This window comes from Pan troglodytes, chromosome 8 (genome assembly GCF_028858775.2).
Source record: "Pan troglodytes isolate AG18354 chromosome 8, NHGRI_mPanTro3-v2.0_pri, whole genome shotgun sequence".
NCBI lineage: Eukaryota > Metazoa > Chordata > Mammalia > Primates > Hominidae > Pan > Pan troglodytes.
Genome location: NC_072406.2, coordinates 77,830,404 through 77,855,659, shown reverse-complemented (window position 1 = coordinate 77,855,659; position 25,256 = coordinate 77,830,404). Strand labels below are relative to the sequence as shown.

The 25,256-nt window shown below is 33.7% G+C and overlaps 1 long non-coding RNA gene across 3 annotated transcripts in view; it reads right to left on the bottom strand.

Moving 5' to 3' along the window:
• LOC107966702 (uncharacterized) overlaps positions 1 to 25,256 on the bottom strand; it is a 108,504-nt gene that overhangs the window by 43,604 nt on the left and 39,644 nt on the right. For 2 of the 3 annotated variants that reach the window (XR_010146909.1, XR_010146911.1), the window contains exon 5: positions 19,590 to 19,715. This is a non-coding gene — a long non-coding RNA (uncharacterized LOC107966702). Of the gene's footprint in view, positions 1 to 5,400; positions 6,598 to 19,589; positions 19,716 to 25,256 lie in introns of those variants that run through there. The other variant, XR_010146910.1, reaches the window with a different exon arrangement.

Below are 25,256 nucleotides of genomic sequence, written 5' to 3'. Positions count from 1 at the left end.
GATGCTGTCTCAAAAAAAAAAAAAAAGAAAAGAAAAAAAGATGTAAGTGATTTATATACACTTACAGTTTCTTATTTTTTTTGGAGGGAAGGGGGCAGAGTCTCGCTCATTCATCTAGGGTAGAGTGCAGTGGCATGATCTCAGCTCACTGTAACCTCCGCCTCTTGGGTTCAAGCGATTCTCGTGTCTCAGCCTCCAAGTAGCTGGGACTATAGGTGCATGCCACCATGCCCAGCTAATTTTTGTTTTTTAGTAGAGATGGGGTTTCACGATGTTGGCCAGGCTGGTCTTGAACTCCTTACCTCAGGTGATACGCCCACCTCAACCTCCCAAAGTGTTGGGATTACAGGCATGAGCCACCACACCTGGCCCAATTAGTTTTTGAGTGTCCTGAATTTGTTTACTTACTATGACCAATGAGTTGTATACCTTAAGATGTTTTCTTTTTACATATTAGCATCCTTTTCTTTCAGATTAAAAAACTTCCTTTAGCATTTTAGTAGGTCTAGTGTTGATGAATTCCCTCAGCTTTGGTTTATCTGCAGACTTTATCTTTTCTTTATGTTTGAAGAATACCTTTGCTTGGTACAATATTCTTGGTTGGCAGGTTTTTATTCTCCTTCACTACTTTGAATATATCATATCATTTTCTCCTTTCCTGCAGGGTTTTTGCTGAGAATCTGATGAAAGCTGTATTAGGGCCCTGATTAATGTGATATGTCTCTTTTCTCTTCTTTTTTTCAGTATTCTTTCTTTGTCTTTGATTTTTTTTATCATAATTTGAAGGGTGTTGGGGAATTCCTTTTCAGTTAATTTGATTAGTAACTTCTATGTTTCTTGTAAGTGGATGTTGTTTTCTACATGTAGATTTAGGAGGTTTTTAGCTATGATTTTCTTAAATATGTGTTCTAGGTCTATTCTCCCTTTTCTCATTCGGAAACTCCTATTATGTGAAGGTTAGTTTACTTTAAATAGTGTCCCACAATTCCTGAAGGTCTTCTTCACCATATTTTTTCTTTTTTCTTTTTGCTCCTCTGATTAATTTCATACGTCTTCAAGCTGTTTCCTCTGATTATGTCTACTGTAAAACCTTTCTATTGAGTTTTTTCAGTTCAGTTATTATATTCTTTATTTCTAGGATTTATTTGGGCTTTAAAAATGTTTCTTTATTTGTCAAATATCTCATTGTATTTATGGATTGTTTTCCAAATTTTAGTTAATTTTCTATTTATATTTTATTGTGATTCCCTGAAAATTTTAAAGTAGATTATTCTGAATTTGGAATTCAGACATTTTATAGATCAGTTCTTCTGTGTCCATTATAGAACTTTGTTTATTTCTTTTGTTGGCGTCATATTTTCCTGATTTTTATTAATCCTTTTATCTTTATATTGATGCCTGTGAATTTGAGGAGATGGTCACCTCTTTCTGTTTTTGCAGGTGTTTTTTGTGGTCTTAGATCATTACAACTTAATATCAGAACTTAATTGCTGTCCAGCTTTTGACTCCTGAGTGGGGAGGACTTAGTGTGTATCAGAATTTAAATGCTGCACTGGAGTGAAATCACTGCTCTGCCATTGTTTGTTATTTGGAAAAGACTTATTGTGAGCACCAGAACTTACTAAATATTTCAGCTGCTTCTGGGTCAGGGGAAGGTGCCACATAAACACAAAAAAGGACTCAGGCATTTCCAGGGCTCATAACCTCTGCAGTGCTATGAGACTTGACAGTCTCCTCAGCATGGCATTCCTGCTGAGCAGAATGCAGAGCAGCTACCAAGATCCACAGGACAGTTGCTGCAATCAGCTCTCCTGATTTTATCTTCAGTTCACTCAGGTCATTCAGCCCTCCTGGAACTCTCAGTGTTTTCCATGGGATGAGACCCATGTAGACTTCCCATGAAGCCTCCTCAACTGATAGGGAAATTGAATGTTTATTTTCAACTTCCAATTTCTTCCAACTCAGACATCCTAAATGTATAGAAATTTTCTGTGAGCTGTTATGTGGCTTGGGGTAGTGGGTGGCAGATTCTAAAATCGTCATTTATCAGTCACAGCTTCTCTCATTTCTGCAGGCTCCATCAGTTCCTCTGCTTCTCTCTCAAGTTCTAGTAACTTCTGGGTAGTTTTATTGTCTTTGAATAGTTACTGCTTATACCTTTGTGGGGGAAGCAATGTTAAGTGTCTTCTAATCTGTTATCTTGCTGGACAGATTTTGTAAGTTGTGAATATAATGTAAAACTATCCATTAGAGAACTAGAAAAAATATATACTTCTTAGCTGACCAATTTTAATGATTTTGGCTGTACTATAACAAACTGTTTTGAAGTTTAAAGTCATGTATTATGACTGAATGGAATAATTCAAGTTTTTTATGGTTTATATTTATTTATTCAAAGTATCATTTTGTTCATGTATTGTCTTCTTGATTTTGTTGAGTTGTCTACCTGAGTTCACTTATAGCTCATTGAACTTCTTTAAGACTTACAGAGGGAGAAAAGTAGTTCAGAAAGTAGGAGAGTAGAAAGGATAATCCTGAGGGAAAAAAAAAGAAAAGAAGAAACTTTTGAAAATAAATTGATCCCATAGTGTAAGAGCAATCTTAGAAAATAGGGTTTGGTCTGAAACTATTTCTTGTTCTACCATAATTATTTATATATTACAGATGAGATAAAACATTATTGAACTTCTACACAGAAACCACCAGTGCTGATTTTTCTAGGCATTATAAAGAAAAACACACTTAGATGCTTCCTATGATCTTGTCATCTATTTCAGTCAATGTTAATATTGAAATCCTCATTTTCAATGTTCTCCCCCAAACACCTTTGATTTTATTTATGTTAGGCATGAATGAAAGAAAAAGGATATTCTGTTTATTGGAAATGGATCATGAATAAAAATGGTTTTCACAATCCTAAGGCTAGTTGTAGAGAAGAGAACTGAATTTGCAGTTTTGGCTGAACTAATTGGTCCCTTTACTCAATGGGAAATGTGGGCTACAAATGTCATGAGCTAAATAAGGCATATCTATGTTCTAATCCTATCTGTAACACTTACAACTTTGGAGAAGATAGTAATCTTTCTCAACCTGCATTTTTTAATTGATACAAGAAAAGTAATAACATTTTCAGTTGCCTAAAGTTGTTACAAATATTTGTTGAGATAAATGTAAAATATATAGAGAGCTTAAGGTATAAATTGCATTAAATATATTTTTATTTTTAATGATGGCATGATGATTTTAATAAATTGAATTTTAATTATTAAAATGCAAAAAATGCAGAAAAGAACAATAATTCTTCAACCTCTTACTGTTCAGAATAAATAATTTCTTAAAATCTTGCTGTATTTCCTTTGGATTTTATCATTATGTATTTACTAAAAGTGATATATGATTATTATATAGTTCGAATAAGAGAGAAAAATATATAATAAAATAAAAACAATTTATTTCACAGCATAAAAATTATCATTTACTTTAGATTAACCTTATTACTACTAGAGATAGACATGAAAGATTATATGATTGGAAGGAAGATAGTGAAGTTTAAAATCCAGGTCAGCTAACATCTGAGCCTAGAGTTCCTCTTTAAAGAACATTTATTCTCAACTTATGATTTATGAGGAAATTTGATACTATGTTTCCAAGTTGTGATTTTTATTTGTACATCACACTATAATATAGCTATCAGTAACAGTGATGTCAATCATCGCCTTTGGTTTTATAGCCCATTATTTTCAATTACTTGTGTAGTTTTATTTTATGTCTTAATAAAAGAATTTTTACATCTTTAAATTACTATTTTCTTCTTATAGCCAATAAGTCTTATACTCTAAAAATTTAAAAACTTTCTGGACCAGTTGATTATAAGCATCCACTATAAATATTAATCACCAGGCCAAGAATATGTCTTAGTTTATACTGTATTTAGTGCTATGCATGATATCTTTTTTTTTTTGAGATGGAGTCTCACTCTGTCACCCAGGCTGGAGTGCAGTGGCATGATCTTGGCTCACCACAACCTCTGCCTCCTGGGTTCAAGCAATTCTCCTGCCTCAGGCTCCCTTGTAGTTGGGATTACAGTTGCCCGTCACCATGCCCGGCTAATTTTTGTATTTTAGTAGAGATGAGGTTTCACCATGTTGGCCAAGCTGGTCTCGAACTCCTGACTTTAGGTGATCCACCCTCCTTGGACTCCCAAAGCGCTGGGATTACAGGTGTGAGCCACCGCACCCAGCCGCATGATATCTTTTCAACATTATATATGAAAGAGAAAAAACACATTTACCAAAATCATATGTTGTAATAAATATTCTTGCTTTGTTTTGGTTTTCTGAAACCTGTGGAAATACCTTAAAAATTTCTAGAGGTTTTGGAATCTGTGTTATCCCTTTTGGCAGAAGTGTCACAATCTCATAATTTACTATGAAACTGACCATGGGTTTTCTGCAGTTGGCATGTTCTGAGCAGAAACGAGAGAGGAAATTGTTTTGTTTAGGCAGTTTTATAAACTTACCATCACAGCTGAACTAATCTGATCAAAACTCATGGTTCAAACTCTATATATATATCATGCAGTAGTTGTTGGATTATATATATAAATATATATATATATATAAATCTCCTTGATTATCCTATGTCCTTAATCATACTGTAAGTTTTAGAAATGTAAGAAATTTAAAGCAGACCAATTAATTTCTCTCACTGTACATTTAAGCCAACAAGGGCCCAAAGAAACACATTCCATAAGAATAAAGGACACAGCTAGTTAGTGGCAGAACTGGGCTGAAAACCAGAAGGGTATCTTGACATCTAACCAAGCCCTCTTTCTTTTCTTGCTGTTGTTTTACTGACCACATTTCTCATTTTCTTTCCTGCTCTTTAGACCCAGGCAGAACTTCTCTTAATTAACATTGATAGATTGACCACTGGAACTGTGCTGGGTGCTATTTTCTCATGTAGCTCTATTTCATGAGGTTTATCTATTTTTTCATCATATTAACTTTAAACCAGTCTCTCACAGGTTTTTTAATACTTCTTAACAAAATTATTGAAGATATGGAAATTATTTTTGCTAAAAACTCAAAAATTTATTTCAACTAAACACAAGGATAACTCTATATTGAGTTGGGTTTTTGCTAAAGATCTAGATTTTTTATATTGGCATCCTTAAGTAAATATTATCTAATATATATACATGATGCCATCCAAAGTACTGGAAACATTTGCTAAAATGCTTACATAAAATATTTAGTCTTTATTTTAAGAATATATGTCTGATACAGGGCAAAGTCAGCACTGGAAGATTTCCTCATATTAAAATAAAAGTTTTTTTTTTATTATTCAAAGTAAGCTCAATAGAGATCCAGGGAATTTTTCCAAACACAGTAGAAGAAATACTTGATAAATTTTAAACTTTATTAATTGACAAAGACAATTTGGCAAAAGTTTATAATTAAATTTTTTGGCCAAAAAATAAATATAATTACTATTGTCAGTAACAGCAGCAGTATCATTAAAAATGAATATTTTACATATCTTTTCGGGACTCAATTATGTTTTATTCTTAGAAATACCTCCTTAGGCAAACTCTGATTGACAATGAGTTTGGCAAATCTCAGCTTTATTTTGATGACATCATCAAATGTAGCATTGGGAAGAGAGGTGCACAGTTGACTCTTGTGTGCCATTATAAATTGGCTCCAGCAAAACACTGCATAAATAGTAACTTTGCTGTAAATATTACTGGATAACATTATATTAGTATGGAATTCTTGTCATATTTCACATATGAGTTATTTGAACAGACTCTTAATGACCTTTCAATACAATGGAGAAAGACTTATGTTCTAAGAAGAAAAGAGATAATGTAACTGCCCAAGGGGTTTTCCTTGCCCTCTGCCTAGACAGAGCCGATTTATCAAGACAGGGGAATTGTAATAAAGAGTTTAATTCATACAGAGCCAGCTGTGCAGGAGACCAGAGTTTTATTATTACGTAAATCAGTCTCCCTGAAAACCTGGAGATCGAGGTTTTCAAGGATAATTTGGTGGCAGGGGTTGGACAGTGGGGAGTGCTGACTGGTGCGGTGAGAGATGAAATCATTGGGAGTCCCAGCTGTCCTCTTGCACTGAGTCAATTCCTGGGTGGGGGCCACAAGACCAAATAAGCCATCAAGTACAGTGTCTGTAAAATATCTCAAGCACTGATCTCAGGTTTTACAAAAGTAATGTTATCCCCAGAAGCAATTTGGGGAGGTTCAGCATCTTGTAGCCTCCAGATGCATGACTCCTAAATCATAATCTCTAATCTTGTAGCTAATTTGTTAGTCCCACAGGCAATCTAGCCTCCAGGCAGGAAGGGAGTTTGTTTTGGGATGAGGCTGTGATCATCTTTGTTCCAAAGTTAAACTATAAACTAAGTTCCTTCAAAAAATAGTTCTGCCCAAACCCAGGTATAAATTAGGAGAGCGTAGAGGTTAGAAGCAAGATGGAATCAGGTAGATCTCTTTCATTGTCATAGTTTTCTCAGTTATAATTTTTGCAAAGGTGGTTTCAATAAGATCTTCCACACTGTATCTCCTGAGTTGAGAGGCTTTAAATATAAAGGTGAAAGTAAAGGTTCTTTATTTTTACTCCAAATATAATTTCTTCTGTTTTGTGTAAGCTACAATAAGAACTCTGAATATCTATCATTCTGATGTTCTTTTAAAAGGCAGTGGGAGTGAATGGAAATGTAAAAGAACCTGTAAGCTTCAAGACAAAATAAGAAACAAATGGCCTGTATTTAATTCATAAATAAGATGTAACCCCCAATATATCTTCAACAAGCAGGATTCTCCCAGAAAGCGAAAGTCTCTCATACAAAATCTTTTCTTGTTGCACATATGGAAGATTGTGCAGTTACAGTTACTTTGTATTCTATTCCATAGAATGCTATCAGTTTTTGGTTAGATAGATTTAGAACAATAGTTATTAAGCTGTGATTTTTGGCTCCAAATTTCACTGTAACCCTCTCAGCTGGTCCAATAAAAAACTTTTTCTTAATAATGCTAAGAAAGTATTTGCCTTTCTCACTGTGTATGCATTTGAATTCATGATACAAAAGCAGTGATATGTAAAATCATTGATGTGTTATCAGGAATTGAGGCAGTGATACCAAATAATTTTTCCCGCCACACATGTGAAAAAAAAAACCTGTTTCACCTAAGAATGTCTTAGAAAATTATTAATTTTATTAAATCTTTTAATTTGAAAACATGTCTTTTTATATTCTATATGATGAAAATGAGAAATATATATAAAGTGCATTTCTGCTGCCCATCCAAGTATGAAGATTGTGTCAAGAAAAATAATTGTGCAGTTGTTTGACTCGTGAGCTGATGTAGCTATCTGTTGATACTAAACACCATTTCCACTTGAAAGAAAGACCGTCAAAGTATTGTTATTCAGAATTTAGTGTTACGAAGTTAAGGAACAGAACTGTTTACTTAAAGGAAAACAACTAACAGTGTGTGTTGCAAATAATGAAATTTTAATTTCAAGAGAAACAGAATTTTGCAAAACTTTTATCCACCATTATGAGCTTGACAGTTTCTCAGTACAAGAAAATGTTTCTGATGAGCTCAATGGTGATATTAACATGTGATTATTAACATTTAGCCTAGTTAAGGGTATCAACTTTTGTGAAATCTACACAACCCAGTAAACTGATAATTTTTCAAATGATCAGTGACCTTACCAAAAATTCACTTTATATCTAAGATATATCAGTGAAATTAAACAGATTATGAGAAGTTCATTGATACAATTTTCATTCCAAATTGCAACTAATCTTTAAGAAACTACTATTTTTAAAGCTGGGTGTAACATCAAATTGGACTAACTGCACCAATCATAAGGCTATTAAAATACTCCTCCCTTTTTCAATTACATGTCTATGTGAGTCCAGATTTTCTTCACATATTAAACCAAAACAAAATATCACAACATATTGAGTGTAGAATCAGTTGTGAGTTCACATATATATTAAGAGAATGAGAGATTATATACACTGGGCACAAAGAAAGTGTAAGACCAGCAAATTTTTTATTGATTTAAGATTTTTTTTTGCCATCAGGTAGACTATATGGAGAATTATAAACCATATATCTTCCTCTAGAGCTATTGTTTTAAGTATGTTTTTGCATTCATCTTAAGACTTCAGTTTTCTCTTCATGTGTAATGGAATATGTTGAAGGCTCATAATGTGCTAATAGTCAATGTAATGATTTGTAAACTATATTCTACAACTCATTGGAAAATATAATAAATAGAGTAATAAAATATTTGGGGCACATTGTCCAATATATTGCATGTGTTTGTCGGTTTTTGCTGATTATAAACCTGTACAGTACTTTAGAGTCTTTTACAAGACTACTTATCAGGACTGAAGCAATAGCTTTGATTAAATTGATGAATCTCCAGAACAATACTTAAAATACATGAGGGTTAGATATTTTGATAACTCAGGTTGCTTAAGATAAAAAAACAGCTTTTGCATGGAACTTAACTAGAATTTACTGGTAATATTAACATCGTTTATTGTGGAAATTTACTAGGTCAGCCTTCTTAATCAAAGTCATGTTAATGAACAGTGAAATTTAATCCAACAAATATTAATTATGTATGTCACAATTAGTGGACTATAGGCTGTGAATTACTGTGAAGTCAACATTTAAAAAAAAACAGTATCCATAATGCAAATGTAAAGGAAAATCTGGGTATACTTTTTTTCACTATTAAGTTTGGGGCACAAATAACCTAGAAACATTTCAAATTAATGATTTTATTTCTTTACAGACTTAACCTAAGAATCTGTGGGAAAGCATCAGTGCCACTAGTAGGCTGCAATTTGTTTACTTTTTATGATTCATTTGTCCCTGTTTATGAAAATATATTATTAAAATGGAAAATAAGACTGAATGCAATTGTGAAAATAAAAAACATTTTGAATTTATCTGTCCCTTATATTCTGTCAAAAATTTCCTTGCATAATATAATTTTTACTTCTTCCAAAAAAAGTCAGAGGGTACAATAACAGTTGTATAAGTGAATTTATACAAAACATTTTTCATTAAAAAAATAGTAAAGTTTAAGTTCAATAACTATTATGTCAATACCTGCTTAAGTTAACAATATGCTAAACCACAGTTTTTCTATGAGAAAACTGACTTAAAATTAATTTTAAACAGACATTTTATGTCTGTATTTTATGCAGACATACGATAAATATTTATCATCGACTCTTATGGGCTAAACACTATTAGATGTAAGAAGGAGCAGAGAGATGAATAAGAAATTACTTTCCACACAGAGTTAAATATCCAATAAACATGGTCTCTAATTTTTTCCAATAGATTAACATTATCTTGGATTGATGCAATTGTTCCAAAAGTGAGTTCTTCAAACATACTTAAAAACATCAGTACTTTTATTTATAGGTTTTTAGCAAAGCATTTGCTTCTGAATAATGAAAGAAAAATTCTAGCAGTGGATATTTTTAGGTCAATAACTATGCAGCTTTTAATCTACTTTCAGCATTTCTAAAATAACAGAAGCTATTCCTAGAAAATCCATTATATTTTTCTGTCCACTGAATTTGTTGAATAATGATAAAGGACTAAATTCACTTCAGTTTTAACTCCCCCTCTCTTCCTTTTGGCCAGAGACAAGAAATCAGAAATAAATATTGAAGTACCTAAAATAATTCTCTTCTGTTTCAGTATTCACAACTTCTTTTTTTAATCTTTACTTTTACTTTATTTTATTTTAGAGACAGGATCTTGCTTTGTTCCCCAGGCTGGAATACAGTGGCATGATCATAGCTCACTGCAGCCTCATAGTCCTGGGCTCAAGGGATCCTCCCACCTCAGCCTCCCCATTATCTGGAATTACAATGTGTGCCACTGCATCTGGCTAATTTTTTAAATTTTTTTTTGTCGTTGAGACAGGGTCTTGCTATGTTGCCAGTCTGGTTTTGAACTCCTGACCTCAAGTGACCCTCTGGCTTTCACCCCACAAAGTGCTAGGATTACAGGTATGAGCCATCATGCCTGGTCCACCACAATTCTTTTAAATTTACCCTTTTACTCAATCTTCCTTTGTAAAAAACACTATTATCTTATTTACCTTGGGTTCTGTAGTTATTAGGTAAGTTAAAAATTACTAATTGTAGACTAAGACAAAACAAAGCAAAATAAAAGTCCACGAATCTTTACAACAATTTGAAATAATTGAAGGACTACACACTATTTAGAGAAAAAAATTCCTAGCATAAATATCTTGAGGAAATTTAGACCTAGTCTTCCTATATTTATTTTCTGTTTTAAAAAATATCATTCAAATTTCATCCACATAGGGGTGATAAGACATATTTCACAGATCCATACTCATTCATTCATTAATTATTAAATATCTACAATGTGGTCGAGTATAAATTATTAAAAATGAAACATTAATATGAATCAGATGTATTAGTTTCTTGCAGCCTCATAACAAAAAGTAGACATGCATTTATTCAGATGTATTGCAAGCATAAATAATGACAAGATCAGGGATATAAGAGATGAAATTCCAGATCTTAAGAAGTTTATTAGCTAGTGGTGAGAGAGATTTAAATATGTACAATTTTAATACAGTGTGATAAAGTATTGCAAATAGAACAGTGCCTAATTTTCATAAAGTTTTTAGGTTTTTAGGAGCGCTTCCATAATGTCAGAAATGTTTTTTTTTTAATATAAGAAGCAAATTAGCTGTACATTCAAAAAACTACAATGAATGAAAGAAAGGATTAAGTTCTGGCTGGGCACGGTGGCTCACGCCCGTAATCTCAACACTTTGGGAGCCCGAAGCGAGTGGATCGCTTTAAGTCTGGAGTTCAAGACCAGCCTGACCAACATGATGAAACCCTGTCTCTACTAAAAAACACAAGAAGTAGCAGAGCACGTGGCGCATGCCTGTAGTCCCAGCAATTCAGGAGGCTGAGGTACAAGAATCGCTTGAACCCCGGACGTGGAGTTTGCAGTGAGCCGAGGTCGCGTCACTGCACTCTAGCCTGGGCAACAGAGCAAAACTTCCTCTCAAAACAAAACAAAGAAAGGATTGTCGTTTTAAAACGATGGAGAAAATACCCAGTTTCTGAATAAGTGACACTAGAGAAGTCAGACTGCATGGGTGTGAATCTGTATTACATCACTTACTATTCTGTGTGACCTTGAGAAATTAGCCCCGTTCTGGACAGAGTAGGGAAAACAATAGTACTGATATCAAAGACTTATTTTAGAGATTAAATGCGGAGGTAGAGATAAAGTGCTTAAAACTATGCCCAGCACTCAGCAACTACTCAATGCATACTATCATTACAGGAGCTTATATAAAATATTACTTTATTTTTTTAATCGTTTTTTTAAAATTTTTAATATATATTTTATTATACTTTAAATTCTAGGGTACATGTGCACAACGTGCATTGATAGACTGGATTAAGAAAATGTGGCACATATACACCATGGAATACTATACAGCCATAAAAAATGGTGAGTTCATGTCCTTTGTAGGGACATGGATGAAGCTGGAAACCATCATTCTCAGCAAACTATCACAAGGACAATATGACTTTCAATTGGAGAAGGGGTGGATTTATTAAAGAATTCACAGATACCTATCACCCAGATTTTTGTTTCTAATATAATTCTCCAGTAAAATGAACCAAGGCTCCTTGTAGAAATGGCACGTTCTAGGACTTAGCAAGAATAAATAAAACAAACATAAACAACAAAACAAATAAAATAAAACATAAACAACACCATAATGATGGGGATATGTCAAAGAGACACAGGAGCCATTGAAAGAGTTCCCAGTTGTCAAAACTGAGACAATTTGAGCAACACAATAAAGTGCTATTGGATTATAACCCAAATAATAAAATAAATATCAGGGAGTCCATACAGATATAAATAAATGAATAAATTAATAAATGGGAGAGAAGAGACAATACTCCCTTACAGAACAGTTTCAAATAATTTATGTAGATATTTGCCCTCAAGGAGGTGGAAAATGACTCTCACTTCTTTTAGTTTGGATTTTTAAATGGTGACTTTCTTTCACAGAATACAGTATGGCAAGAGGAAAAAAGGAATGACTCTAAAGCAGTGAAACCTGACAAGCACTACCTCAGGTCAACATCAACAGTAATGTCATGTTGAAAATATGTACTTTTTATATAATTTGATGAGAATGGCACTTTAGCTCTGTGGCCTTCTTCAAAAGATCACATAACCCCAGTCTGATCAAGAGAAAAACATTAGATAAACCTCAATAGAGAAACTTAATAAACGTCAAACAAGTCAACTAAGATAAAATGTGACACTTCCACCAAACGTCTTTCCAAAAAAATACCTGTTAGCTGACTCCAATCACATCTCCATTACTCTTTTCTTGTAAAGTGTGAATCAAGCCCAAACATGTAGCATTTATTGACCAACATAAAAAAAATCTCTGGACTTTGGAAATGGTCTTTTAAAGATATTTCTATGCCTTGGAGCCATTTGTGACTCAGTAAGAATGAGTTATGTTTATGGGTAAAAGAATGAGTGAGAATAGTAGCACATATAAAAAACAAAAGAAATGGTGGATGAAGAAAATTGAAAATGGGAACCCAGCAAAAAAAATAAATACTAAATCAGGGCAAGTACATAAAAAATGTGCACAAGTACAAAAAGGGATAACCTGTTATGATATTGTATTTTTTAGCTCCAATTGTCTTAATTTTGTGTGTGTGTGTGTGTGTGTGTGTGTATGTGCATGCCTGTGTGGAAGGTGTAGGTTGCTGTTGCGGTTTCACATATAACAATGACAAAAGACGTGCCTCTAATGTTTTCAATCACTTGAGGACTAATTTTAAAGACTGCAGCGGGATGCTATCGTAAGTGATCTGTGTTACATATTTCTTTAGTGCCCATTATAAACCAAATGCCATTTGAATACTTAAAGGTGAAAGTTCCTGAATTCATGTATTTTCTTGGTCTTCTGAAGCACCAGAATTTTATAAGAACAGAAAAGTAAACATTGGTTTGCACCTCTTGAACCCTACACTTGAATACAGGAAAGTTCAGTTAATGGTATCTCAGTATGCTGCATGTTATGTGCAAGTCATATGGCATAACTTAAGGTGTGTGTGAGTTTGAAATATACTGATACAAGAAAGCTTTTGAAAGTTTGTTGACGGTCTGCTTAAAATCATTTCCAAGAGAGAAATGTTTCTCAAAAAATATTCTCAGTGAGCAGAAATAATGGGACGCTCATTCAAAGACAGGAAGCTGTGTAAAATGCTCTGTCCTCTATCCCTCTCTGGTAACTCACAAAGCACCTTAGTTTAGAAAAGGCTGCAATAAAGACACTAGTTTTCCTTTTTAATTTTTACTGTAGTCTTTTCATGAACTTATTTGGCATGTTTTACAATTTATTTTTTAAATAATAATATCCAGAGGAATTATGTTCCACCATTTACACGATGGAAAACATTGCTTTTATTATGCAATAGAAAAAAAAAAGAAATAAGCTGAAGCCAGTGTTCTGGGGCCAGCAATGCCTTTGCCAAATCGTGCAAACTTGGGCAAATCCTTTAAGGCTTCCGTGTTGTTTCTTCATCATACATTACCTTAGATATAGGATTTTATTTCGGAATACCTTTTGTTCAGAGTTGCATTGTGCAATGTAACCTCATAATGGAGAAAACTCCCATTTACTCTTCACATTATCGGCCACAATGTTTTTGGATCTTATGCACCAGTACTATTTATTAATTAATTTATTTATTTTAATAGGTGGACCACAATGGATGGCCAACTTATATTTTAGGAATGTGGAATTCACAACAATATCCAAAACCTATTATATTTTTGTCAGTTTATTAATGAAAATGTACCAACATCAAATTTTTAGAAAAGAGAAAACTTAAGAATAAGGAACATAAATTATATTAAATAAATATATTCACTGTAATTATATTCTTATGTTGCAAACAACCCAACTTCAAAAAGACCAATGCAAGGCCAAGGGATGGAACTTTGAGAAGTATTGCTTCTCCAAATATAGGTATCTAAATTCTCATAAAATTCCTGATTATAATATTCCATATTTGAAATGTTTCTAGTATTTATTAATAGTACTTTATGTTGCTATTTACAAGTGAAATAAGGAATATAGTAATTCCAACCATTTAATTTAACTTAGTTCCATTTAGCCAAGGATTAAGAGGCTGTACACATTAAATCCTTCATATCTTTTGGACCTTATTAGAATTATGTGTCAGTTACAACAGCTTAAACACTTGAGATATTATAGCATTAATTGTAACCACAGTATGGTTTTTCTTCCTTCTCTCTCTCCCTCTCGCTCTTGGTTGCTGACTTTTAGTTAGGTGCATGGACCATGGCTGCCAACTTTACTCACAGCCTTGGCCTCATGACTAAGTTTGGAAAAATGATATTTGAGTAAAAGTCAGGCATGTGATTTGTAGGTCACCTGTTTAAAAATGAAGCCTCTTAGCCAGGCATAGAGGTGTGCACTTGTAGTCCCAGCTACTCAGGGGGCTGACAGAAAAATTGCTTGCACCCAGGACTTTGGAGATGCAGTTAACTATGATTATGCCACTGCATTCCAGCCTGAGTGACAGAGCAAGACCCTGTCTCAATAAATAAATAAATAAGTAAATGAATAAATAAATAAATAAATAAAATGAAGCCTTTTGCCTTAAGCTTCCTCTTTTCTTCTTCCCACTAGCAGACTGGATATAGCGGTGGCTAGCTTCAACCATTGAGACAAGGACAACTCTATGAAACAGCATAGTAAGAAAATAAAAGAAATACAGGTCTTCGAATGGCCTTATAGAGCAGAGCTGTTATGTTTTGCACCACTCAGCTCTGTCTCATGAGAGAGAACTGTATTAATGTTTTATTTAAGCCACTATATTTTGGAGTATCCTTACTACAACATCTTAACTTTAACTAATGCAGGTATTTAAATAGCAAATAATTTCAGTCATTGTAAACAAAATGAAACAAAAATGGAAGATAGAAAAAAATCACTACTATTTAAAAGTTCAATTTATTAGGTTTATACTTTTTTCTGCTTAATTTGTGAATTTACTGAAAATAAATGCATTTTGTGATTAGCAACTTGATTAGGAATTTAAGAATTTATGAATTAGTTAATCCAAAATAGTATTTAAGGCCAGAATAAGCAGATACGGCAGTTAAAATATCCATTTCAGGTAGCTGTTTTATTAACAAAGGTGCATGTTAAAATTATAATTACAGAATAATATTAGTTATTCTTAATAGCAGCCAAATAATATTTTTTTTACAAACTGCCTCCTACATGAAAATAGAATTTTAGATTGTGTCTTTTGTGAAACTAATTTATTAAATGTAAATAAACTGATGTATTTAGTAACTATTATGTGCCACCAATATTCTCAGTCCAAATATTGTTACACTTGGATTTGTGATCAAATCATTATTCACACATAAATTGGGGTTTTACTTCTAAAGATGTGTTGTGGTTGTGCAAGTCTATGAGAAGTTATTCATGGACAGACATTTAATAATCTGCTTAAGCAAAGTACTAAATGTGAGATTTCTGGGTGTAACCCATCCTGTGTGGGGAAAACATAAATGATAATTTGACCAACTTTAAATGAAGATTCTTTGTGGGCAATATTACACCAGTTTTTTTTTCCCAACTGAGAAATGCAGCAATTAAGAAGTATACATGGGAAAACATAAACTTCAAAATATGGCATTATTTCTGGTTGAACTTAACAAGAGAATGTGACTTCTAATACCCTACCCAGGATAGCTACCTAATTTATTGGGCCTATTTTGAGACAGGGATAGCAGAATATTAAACCAAACATTGTACTCTTCTAAGCATGGGACTCTGTACAAGTGCACAGGTCATGTATCCATGAAGCTAGCCCTGAATTTCTCTATATTCACATATAAATAGTGGAATTCATTTTTCAGAAGAATATCTTTCTATTGCAGCCACAAAGGGAATTCTGACTTTCTTCCCACTTGTCAATCACAGTGTGCCCTCAAGGCCAAGAGGGTCTGAAGGGACCAAGCTTTGGGCTAGATGTGGAGAGAAGGGAGATGTTCTCTCTATGCTTCCATAAAGAAAATGATTCTACTTTATGGGCTAAACAGTGTGTGCTAAAGGGAGAGAAGTACTTCTCCTCTCAATTTACAAATTTTTGTCCACTTGACGTATTGGATTTGGTAGTAAATGTGTTTCTTTCCTGGCCAGGGGAAATTCCTGGTCAGCCCCAGGAGTGCTAAAGTTAGAGGGTTGGGGCTGGAGTTAGGGCATAATATTAATTCTGTTCCCCTATCTCCAAATTCTCAGTCAATTGGGTGATTTAGAAAAAAAAATAGGAATCCAAATATCAGTTTCTGTGTATATTACTAGAAGAAGTCTATTGAAGAACTTGGTTTGAACTGAAGGTCAAAGTTAGGTTTGATACTATCCACCCGCGACTCCACCCCTGCCCCACCAAATTCACCTCTGTACTTAAATGTGGGAAAATTTGGGTCTCCATAGCAGACACTTTCCAAACCAGCCATATAAAAGATCTTGTCTTGTCTCATCCTATGTTCTAAAACAAGAGATTTGTGATATTAACAAAGAAAACTGTGGACACAGTTATAGCTGACTTAAATCATATTCCTGTTATTGGGACAAACCTATCAAAATGAATGGAAGAATGAAATCATCTTTCCATTAAAAAGACTAAAGTTCCAATTTTATAGGATAGTAGGAATCTGAGGAGAAAAAAAAAAAAAACAACTACTAAATTCTTTCTATGTCACATAGCTCCAGCACCTTGGCAGGCATCTGAGTACTATGGAGAAGGAAGCATTTGCTTTCCTTTCTTTTCCTTTCCTTCAACTCTGCCATGGTAGCACAAAAATAGCAGCTATAGTAATATGTAAACAAACGTTATTTTAAAAAATTGGCTGCAGGCCAAAATTTGCTGATCCCTGTTCCAGAACTATTAAATGACTCAATTTAGGGAATGTTTCCCTAGGATTTAGAATACATTCAGTTGTGAATTTTCTTCATATTTAGTGAGCTTAATTTTGTAAATCATGAAATTAAAATTATCAAATAAGAAAATTGTCATACATTTTGAAGAGTTGTATTTGATACAAAGTATTTAATAAATGGTGCTGGGAAAACTGGCTAGCCATATGTAGAAAGCTGAAACTGGATCCCTTCCTTACACCTTATACAAAAATTAATTCAAGATGGATTAAAGACTTAAACGTTAGACCTAAAACCATAAAAACCCTAGAAGAAAACCTAGGCATTACCATTCAGGACATAGGCATGGGCAAGGACTTCATGTCTAAAACACCAAAAGCAATGGCAACAAAAGCCAAAATTGACAAACGGGATCTAATTAAACTAAAGAGCTTCTGCACAGCAAAAAAAAACTACCATCAGAGTGAACAGGCAACCTACAAAATGGGAGAAAATTTTCGCAACCTACTCATCTGACAAAGGGCTAATATTCAGAATCTACAAGTGAACTCAAACAAATTTACAAGAAAAAAACAAACCACCCCATCAAAAAGTGGGCGAAGGACATGAACAGACACTTCTCAAAAGAAGACATTTATGCAGCCAAAATACACATGAAAAAATGCTCATCATCACTGGCCATCAGAGAAATGCAAATCAAAACCACAATGAGATACCATCTCACACCAGTTAGAATGGCAATCATTAAAAAGTCAGGAAACAACAGGTGCTGGAGAGGATGTGGAGAAATAGGAACACTTTTACACTGTTGGTGGGACTGTAAACTAGTTCAACCATTGTGGAAGTCAGTGTGGTGATTCCTCAGGGATCTAGAACTAGAAATACCATTTGACCCAGCCATCCCATTACTGGGTATATACCCAAAGGACTATAAATCATGCTGCTATAAAGACACATGCACACGTATGTTTATTGCGGCACTATTCACAATAGCAAAGACTTGGAACCAACCCAAATGTCCAACAATAATAGACTGGATTAAGAAAATGTGGCACATATACACCATGGAATACTATGCAGCCATAAAAAATGATGAGTTCATGTCCTTTGTAGGGACATGGATGAAATTGGAAATCATCATTCTCAGTAAACTATTGCAAGAACAAAAAACCAAACACCGCATATTCTCACTCATAGGTGGGAATTGAACAATGAGAACACATGGACACAGAAAGGGGAACATCACACTCTGGGGACTGTTGTGGGGTGGGGGGAGGGGGGAGGGATAGCATTAGGAGATATACCCAATGCTAAATGATGAGTTAATGGGTGCAGGACACCAGCATGGCACATGTATACATATGTAACTAACCTGCACATTGTGCATATGTACCCTAAAACTTAAAGTATAATAACAATAAAAAATAAATAAATAAATAAAAGAATTTTAAAAATGGGGGAGAGTGAAGAAAATAACCAAAATTTAAATTTTAATTATGCCAGGCATTTTGGCTTAGAAACCATTTAGAAAATAACTTCCATCAGGAAAAGAGTTGGTTTAATGAATTAGAGCATTAACACTAAGAGCCTTAGGTTCATGACTCAACTGTTATTACTCTTGCCATTTGCAAAGCTTGCTTAGGGCTTCGTTTTTGAGGCAAACGAAAAAAGGATTTAACTCCGTTGGTTCCACAGACATTAATGGAATCCATTCATCTACCTTGCCATGCTCTGCCTAGAAATTTACTCTTTAATTCTTATATTTACAACTTTAAGTATGGCCTGTGAGCTTGCCTTAGGGTTAAAAAAAATCAGACAAAAACTGAATTTACTAACTCTGATTATTTAAAAATAATTTCCATGAAAATGTGATGTATTAGTTGCTTATTCATAAGATACACTTCCTGGACATAGTTTCTCTTATTCAGACTCCAACCTTCAAGACCAAATGAGACAAAGAATGAGTCAAATTTTCCTTTGGTGCTAATCTCCATTTCTCCCTTCTAGAAGAAACACTAGTTCTTTCATTTTAAAAAAGTTGAACTGTATAAAATTCAATGTGCTCCTCAGATGTTAGCTAAATAATTTTTTAATGTTTCAATGAAAACAAATGCGTGTCAGAAACATCTTGAAGAATCCATATTCTAAATATAGAACTGCATTTTCTCATTAAATTTCTGTATCTATATCAAACTGGCAATGTTAGATAAATTCCAAATTAAGTAGATGTTATAAGTAGACTTTTTAAAGGGGTAAAAACAATGTTTACTTCTGAAAGGATACATGGAATAGTCAAAAGGAAAGAAAATAGTTTTAAAGAAATAGCCTTCAGTGCAATCAAGGTAAATTTACCATTGACTACTGAAACTGTGCCTCTTTCAGGATATCAAGCTGGGAAAAGTTAGCCAGTGATATTTGTAAATATCACTGTAAAATATCCAGTAAATATTTGTATTATCAGTCAAATATTCACAGTCCCTTCATTTGAGAGGATCTTACCTGCCCGTTGGCATGTCACCTGTAGTGCCTCTTGAGAAAGGAACATATAGCTCTTCACCCAGTTGATGTTAAGCTTGGTCACATGACTTGCTTCAGACAATAATCCATGAGCACATGTGTCACACACTGTAGAAAGTAAAAAAGTTCCCTTCAAAGCTCGTCTTGGTTTAAAAATAAAATAATAGACACTAGAAATAATAGCTTCTTACTCTAAAGCCTCCTATCAACTATTAGTTCTTACACTTTAGCCCAGTTAGTTGCTTTGTCTTACCCAGGCATGTCTGGACAGGCCCAGGCAAGTCTTAGCTCATAGCTTATGCCTCTTCCTTATTTGGAAATGTTATTGCTTCCTTAAACCTTTCATAAGCAATTTTCTCTCCTTCTTTGTTCTCCCTTGCACTTACCTATTTAGAAAACTTTTAGGTTATTAGCAAATCGGGTATCAGTTTAAGACTGTGAGGTCCAGCTCCAGCCAATAGAGGCAGGACACAGCAGTAAGGACAAACCAAATGCGTAAGGGATAAATATGTCTGCTTTTCCTTTGTTCAAGTGTGCTCTCGCCATTGTTGCATCTGTGAGCAGCACCCTTTCTGCAGAAAGTAAAGGTTGCCTTGCTGAGAGATTCTTTGTCTCCGTGCTGACTTTTCTTCACAGTACTGATTATCTATTTTTAACACACACAATATCCAAGTGGCAGTAATAAGACCCATGATGTTTCTATAATTTGCCTTTCACTTTACTTATGCTATATGATCAGCATGCATCATATCTAGGCTGCTTGATTTGAGCAAATCTGACCTGTAATCAATCTATAGAATCTGACCTGCCATATAGGTAAGAAATAAACTTTGCTATTTTATAAGCCAATGAAAATATGAGGCTAATTATTATTGTAGCATAACACACACACACACAAAGACTCACTGATTAATCACTCATTATATAGATAAGATGTTGCAATTGTATGGTCACTGAAATTACAAAAGCTAAAGAAGTCAGGTTACTAACAGTATTGATAATAATTGTCACTTTTACTTATAGTAAAATAGATTCTTTTCCTCACATTTGTATATTCTGGAGTTTTCCTGCATAGAGTACCACTGTATTACAAAGACTCAATATTCCGTGTTGACTGAGAAATCCCTTTGCTCTATCCTGCCAGTATTTAAAGGGTCTCTATCTTCCATAGAGAAATTATTTCTATAGGTTTCCCTTTCAGAGTAATTCCCTGAATTATGTCACATCACTTCTAGGCTCAAAACCCTTCAGTGCATTTCCATCTTATTAAGGCTAAAATACGAAGTTGTTACCATGGCCTTCAAGGCACTACATGAGCTAGATCCTCTCTTATCTCTCTAAACTCATGTCCTTTTACTCTGACTACAAAATACTTTTTATTACCTATGTCAACCTCCTTCTTTTGTTTTTTAAATACACAGAACGTGCTCCAACTTTAGGACTTCTTACTTGTTTGTTCTGTGTGGAATACGAAATACTACTCACTCAGACTGGACCATCACTCTCCATCTCCTGATTTTGCATTCTTCTTCATCTCACTTACCACCACTTTTCATATTACATACTAAAGTGTTTTCTCTCTCATTCTCTAGAATATAAGTTCCATAAAGGCAGTGACTTTTTCTGTATTTTGTTATGGCTACATCCTAAGTGCTAGGAATAGTGCTTGGAACATAACAGATAATCAATAACTTTTTAAATATATGTGTATTTGAGAGTAATAGATTCCATATGGTACAGTATTAGAAATAATGCTAGCTATAACTGAATTTACCTTTACTGCATTGAAGGTTATTCCTTTAAAATGATTTTCTTTCCTTTCAACTATATCTTTCAAATGTATTTATCTGGGTATCACTTCATTTCCCCAAAAAAAGTAAACTGTTAGCAGCAGTTTAACTGAGATTTTTACACTATTAAGAAAATATTAAACAGAAGTATTGCTAAAGAAGAAATAGTACTGAGAATCATAAGAATAATAATAGATATCTTAGATCATGAAATTGTTTGATTTCAATACAATAGCTAACCTAACCATTACATAATAATAATTTTTATTTAGTACACCCACATTACTTAATTTAAATGAGCAGTATGTCAGTATGAGTCAGTTGACTTGTGGTTAAGTCTCTTTTTTCACATATGAATTATATGGTTATCCCTAGCTATAAGGAATGTATGAAAGGAAAAAAATGAAGTCAAAGAAATTTGAAATGGATTAAATCGATTATCATAATTCAACATATTAAGTTAGAAAAGCAGTAATGGATTGTCTAGGTACATTTATAAGAGTCAATGAAAAAGAGGGAAGCAGGGATTATGTCAAGATACTTCATTAGCAAGAATTTGGGTGAAAGTTATCATTTTAAAAATTCTAACTTTTTAAAATTTTAGTTTTAAGGTAATATTTTTAAAATGTTCTATAGGCAAAGATGTGACAACTGAACAAGGGGAAGTTTGCAGGAATAATTTTTTTTATTTTAGTTATATTAAATTTGCAATGGAAGGCTTGAGTTCAGGGTTATCTAGGATAGGTTAGAAATTTTGGTTTGGAAATAGAAGTTCCTAGAAGGGACTAAAGAAAGAAAATAGAGAAGGATTCAGCACCAGGACCTGAAGAAGTCCATCACTTAAACATTTACTCAAGTAGGAAGAACAAACTATGGGGACTAAAGAGGAGTGACCAGTGAAGATAAAAATAAAGATGGTGTGTAATAGGAAGAAATGGGTAGTCAACTGTGTTAAATCTCTGACAAGTATAATTACATGAAAGTTGTAAAAGTGAATGGAAGGATATGTCTTCCACTTCAAAAATCTTGAGTTGTTAAAATAATGTAAGAATGATGAGGCACCATCAGGCATTGTACTTTATGTAATATACATTTATAAGACATATTCAATATGAGAAAGCTTCTTAGGAAAGAATCTTACTGGATGAAAGGGGACTAACAACGAGATCTTGAAATGAGTGTGAAATCGTCAAGAGAAATTGAGGGGTAGGGAAGAGGAGAGAGAAAACTGATAAGAGAAATGAAAGGATGCAAAGGCAAAACTCGTTTCTGAAAAAAATGCCTTTCTTAGGTGTGAATTTCATTAGTAATTAACATAAAACTGTTTAGACAGAGCTCACTGTGTGTTAGGCTTTGTGACAATGACTTTACATGTCTGTATTAAGCTATACAACTATGGTAATCAGGTAGGATATATTACAATGTTAATGATGGCAAAAATGAGAAGAAATTTAAATAAATCTAATAAATATTAAATTTTTATATGTCTAAGAAATGTTAGAAGTATCAAAATTTAATTTGTTTAAGATTCCAAGGGGTTCTACCCCTTAACAATGAGGTTACTTGGCTAAATTATTTTATTGTAAATGTCAGGGAGAAAAGTTATTCAAATAATACTCTCTGGAAGTACATCCTAGCCATAAAAATGCTAGACTATTTTCTCTGCTGCATTGTTTGTCTCTCTTTTTTTTTTTTTTTTTTTGAGAGGGAGTCTTGCTCTATCTCCCAGGGTGGAGTGCAGTGGCCTGATCTTGGCTTATTGCAACCTCCACCTCCCGGGTTCAAGCTGTTTCTGTCTCTTATTTTCTGTTTTACTTCAGGTGAATTATCAACACATTTCCACTCAAATAAACATATTTTATATTTTAAAAAATTTTTCATAATTCAATTTCTCAATTCTATCAATAGGACAAGCAGCTTAATGAGTTAATTACAGATATGAGCTTACTTTTAACCTATGCCTGATTTAAAAGCATCTACATTTTCTTCTTACAAGCTTTAATTGAATAACTACATAAAAATTATTTTACATCAAGGATACTTCTGAGTGAGTTGGTGTATGAAAGCTCTATTCATAACACAAGTTCACAGAGATTAAGTCAGCCAGATTTTATATGGCAGGAAGCCATCATAAATGCATGCAGGCAGTTTGACACACAGACCATAGGTATTGTGTAAAGAAAACTATGAATAACTATACTGTTCATAAACACTGTCTGAGACTTACATCTCCATGACATTTTCTTGAGCAAAAAAAGTCCCTTAGAGACATGAGCTTTTATAAACCCATTAAAATGATATCTTGTAAGCTGTTGCTTCCATTTTCTAAATACTTGCTCAGTTTTTCTGGAGGCCTGTGGTATATTTTTATCTGGCATGTAGCTGACTTAAATATCTTAATATTTTCAAATGCAAGGGCCAGCCTTCAATTATTATTTTATAATTTAGAAGTGAACTTTATGACTATTTTCTTCAAGCAACTTATTTCTTCATCCAAATGGCTCCTGAATAATTATGTATTATCTTACACACTATATGGATGGAGTATAACTAATATCTCTGCAGACTGGCATATGTTCACCACAGTCGACATTGTTGCCTTTGAAACAAATGGCTCTGATTATTATAGATAGATATGCTAATCACAGACTACATGGTAAAGGTGAAAAGAAGAGTATGTATTTTTTCAGAAGGCACTTACAACATATAACATTACCTCTTATTATTCTACTCTCAAATTTTACAAACTTAACATTGACATTTTTAGCAGAGGAAATATAAATTGACAAATTTTAAGTCTGGTAATCCTGCTGAGCCACAATTCAACTCAGACTATTTTACAGTGTTGATACATTTTAATATGGATATGCTCCCTTAAAAATTCCACCTTCCACCATGATTTGAAGTTTGCAACAGAATTAAAATTGAGTGTTAATTTTCTACACTCATACAGACAGGAAAGTACCTACAATGAAACCAAAGATACAAAATGAATGGCTAATCTATGTATTAGAGGCTAGCTGTGTATATTCAATGTTGAATGGGTTCTATTTTCTTGAGAAAAATTACTAAAATCACCAAGCACAAAGGTGTAATCAACTGAAATATTCACCTAAATGGTAGCAAAGAATTGTTACACATCCATTGTATGCTACCATGACTTTTAAAACCTACATAAAGTTTACAATTTTTTACGTTTTTTTAATCACATGAATGCTTATAAATTATATATAATACACTGTTTTACAGTTTAGGCATGGTTATGATTCTATGCAATGGTACTGGTGCAAATTATGTTTAATAGCAACATCGCAATATGTGTGTTATGACATATTTTTTTTTTCTTTTTGAGACAGAGGTCTATCTCTGTCGCTAGGCTGGAGTGCAGTGGCACAATCCCAGCTCACTGCAACCTCTGCCTCCCGGGTTCAAGCGATTCTCCTGCCCTTGCCTCCCAAGTAGCTGGGATTACAGACACGTGCTGCCACACCCAGCTAATTTTTGTATTTTTAGTAGAGACAGGGTTTCACCATGTTGGTCAGGATGTTCTCTATCTCCTGACCTCATGATCGGCCCACCTCATCCTCCCAAAGTGCTGGGATTACAGGTGTGAGCCACTGCGCCCAGCCATGATATATTCTTAATAGCTTTATTGAGGTATAATTTATATCTCATAACATTTTCTCATTTAAAAAGTATAGTTCAAGGACTTTTAGTGTATTCACAGAGATTTATAACCATCACTACAATCTATTTTAGAACACACCAGATAAAATCTCATACCCATTACCAGTTACTCCCTATGTCCCAACCCAGACACATACCCTCTCAAGCTTTTGAAAACCACAAATCTGCTTTA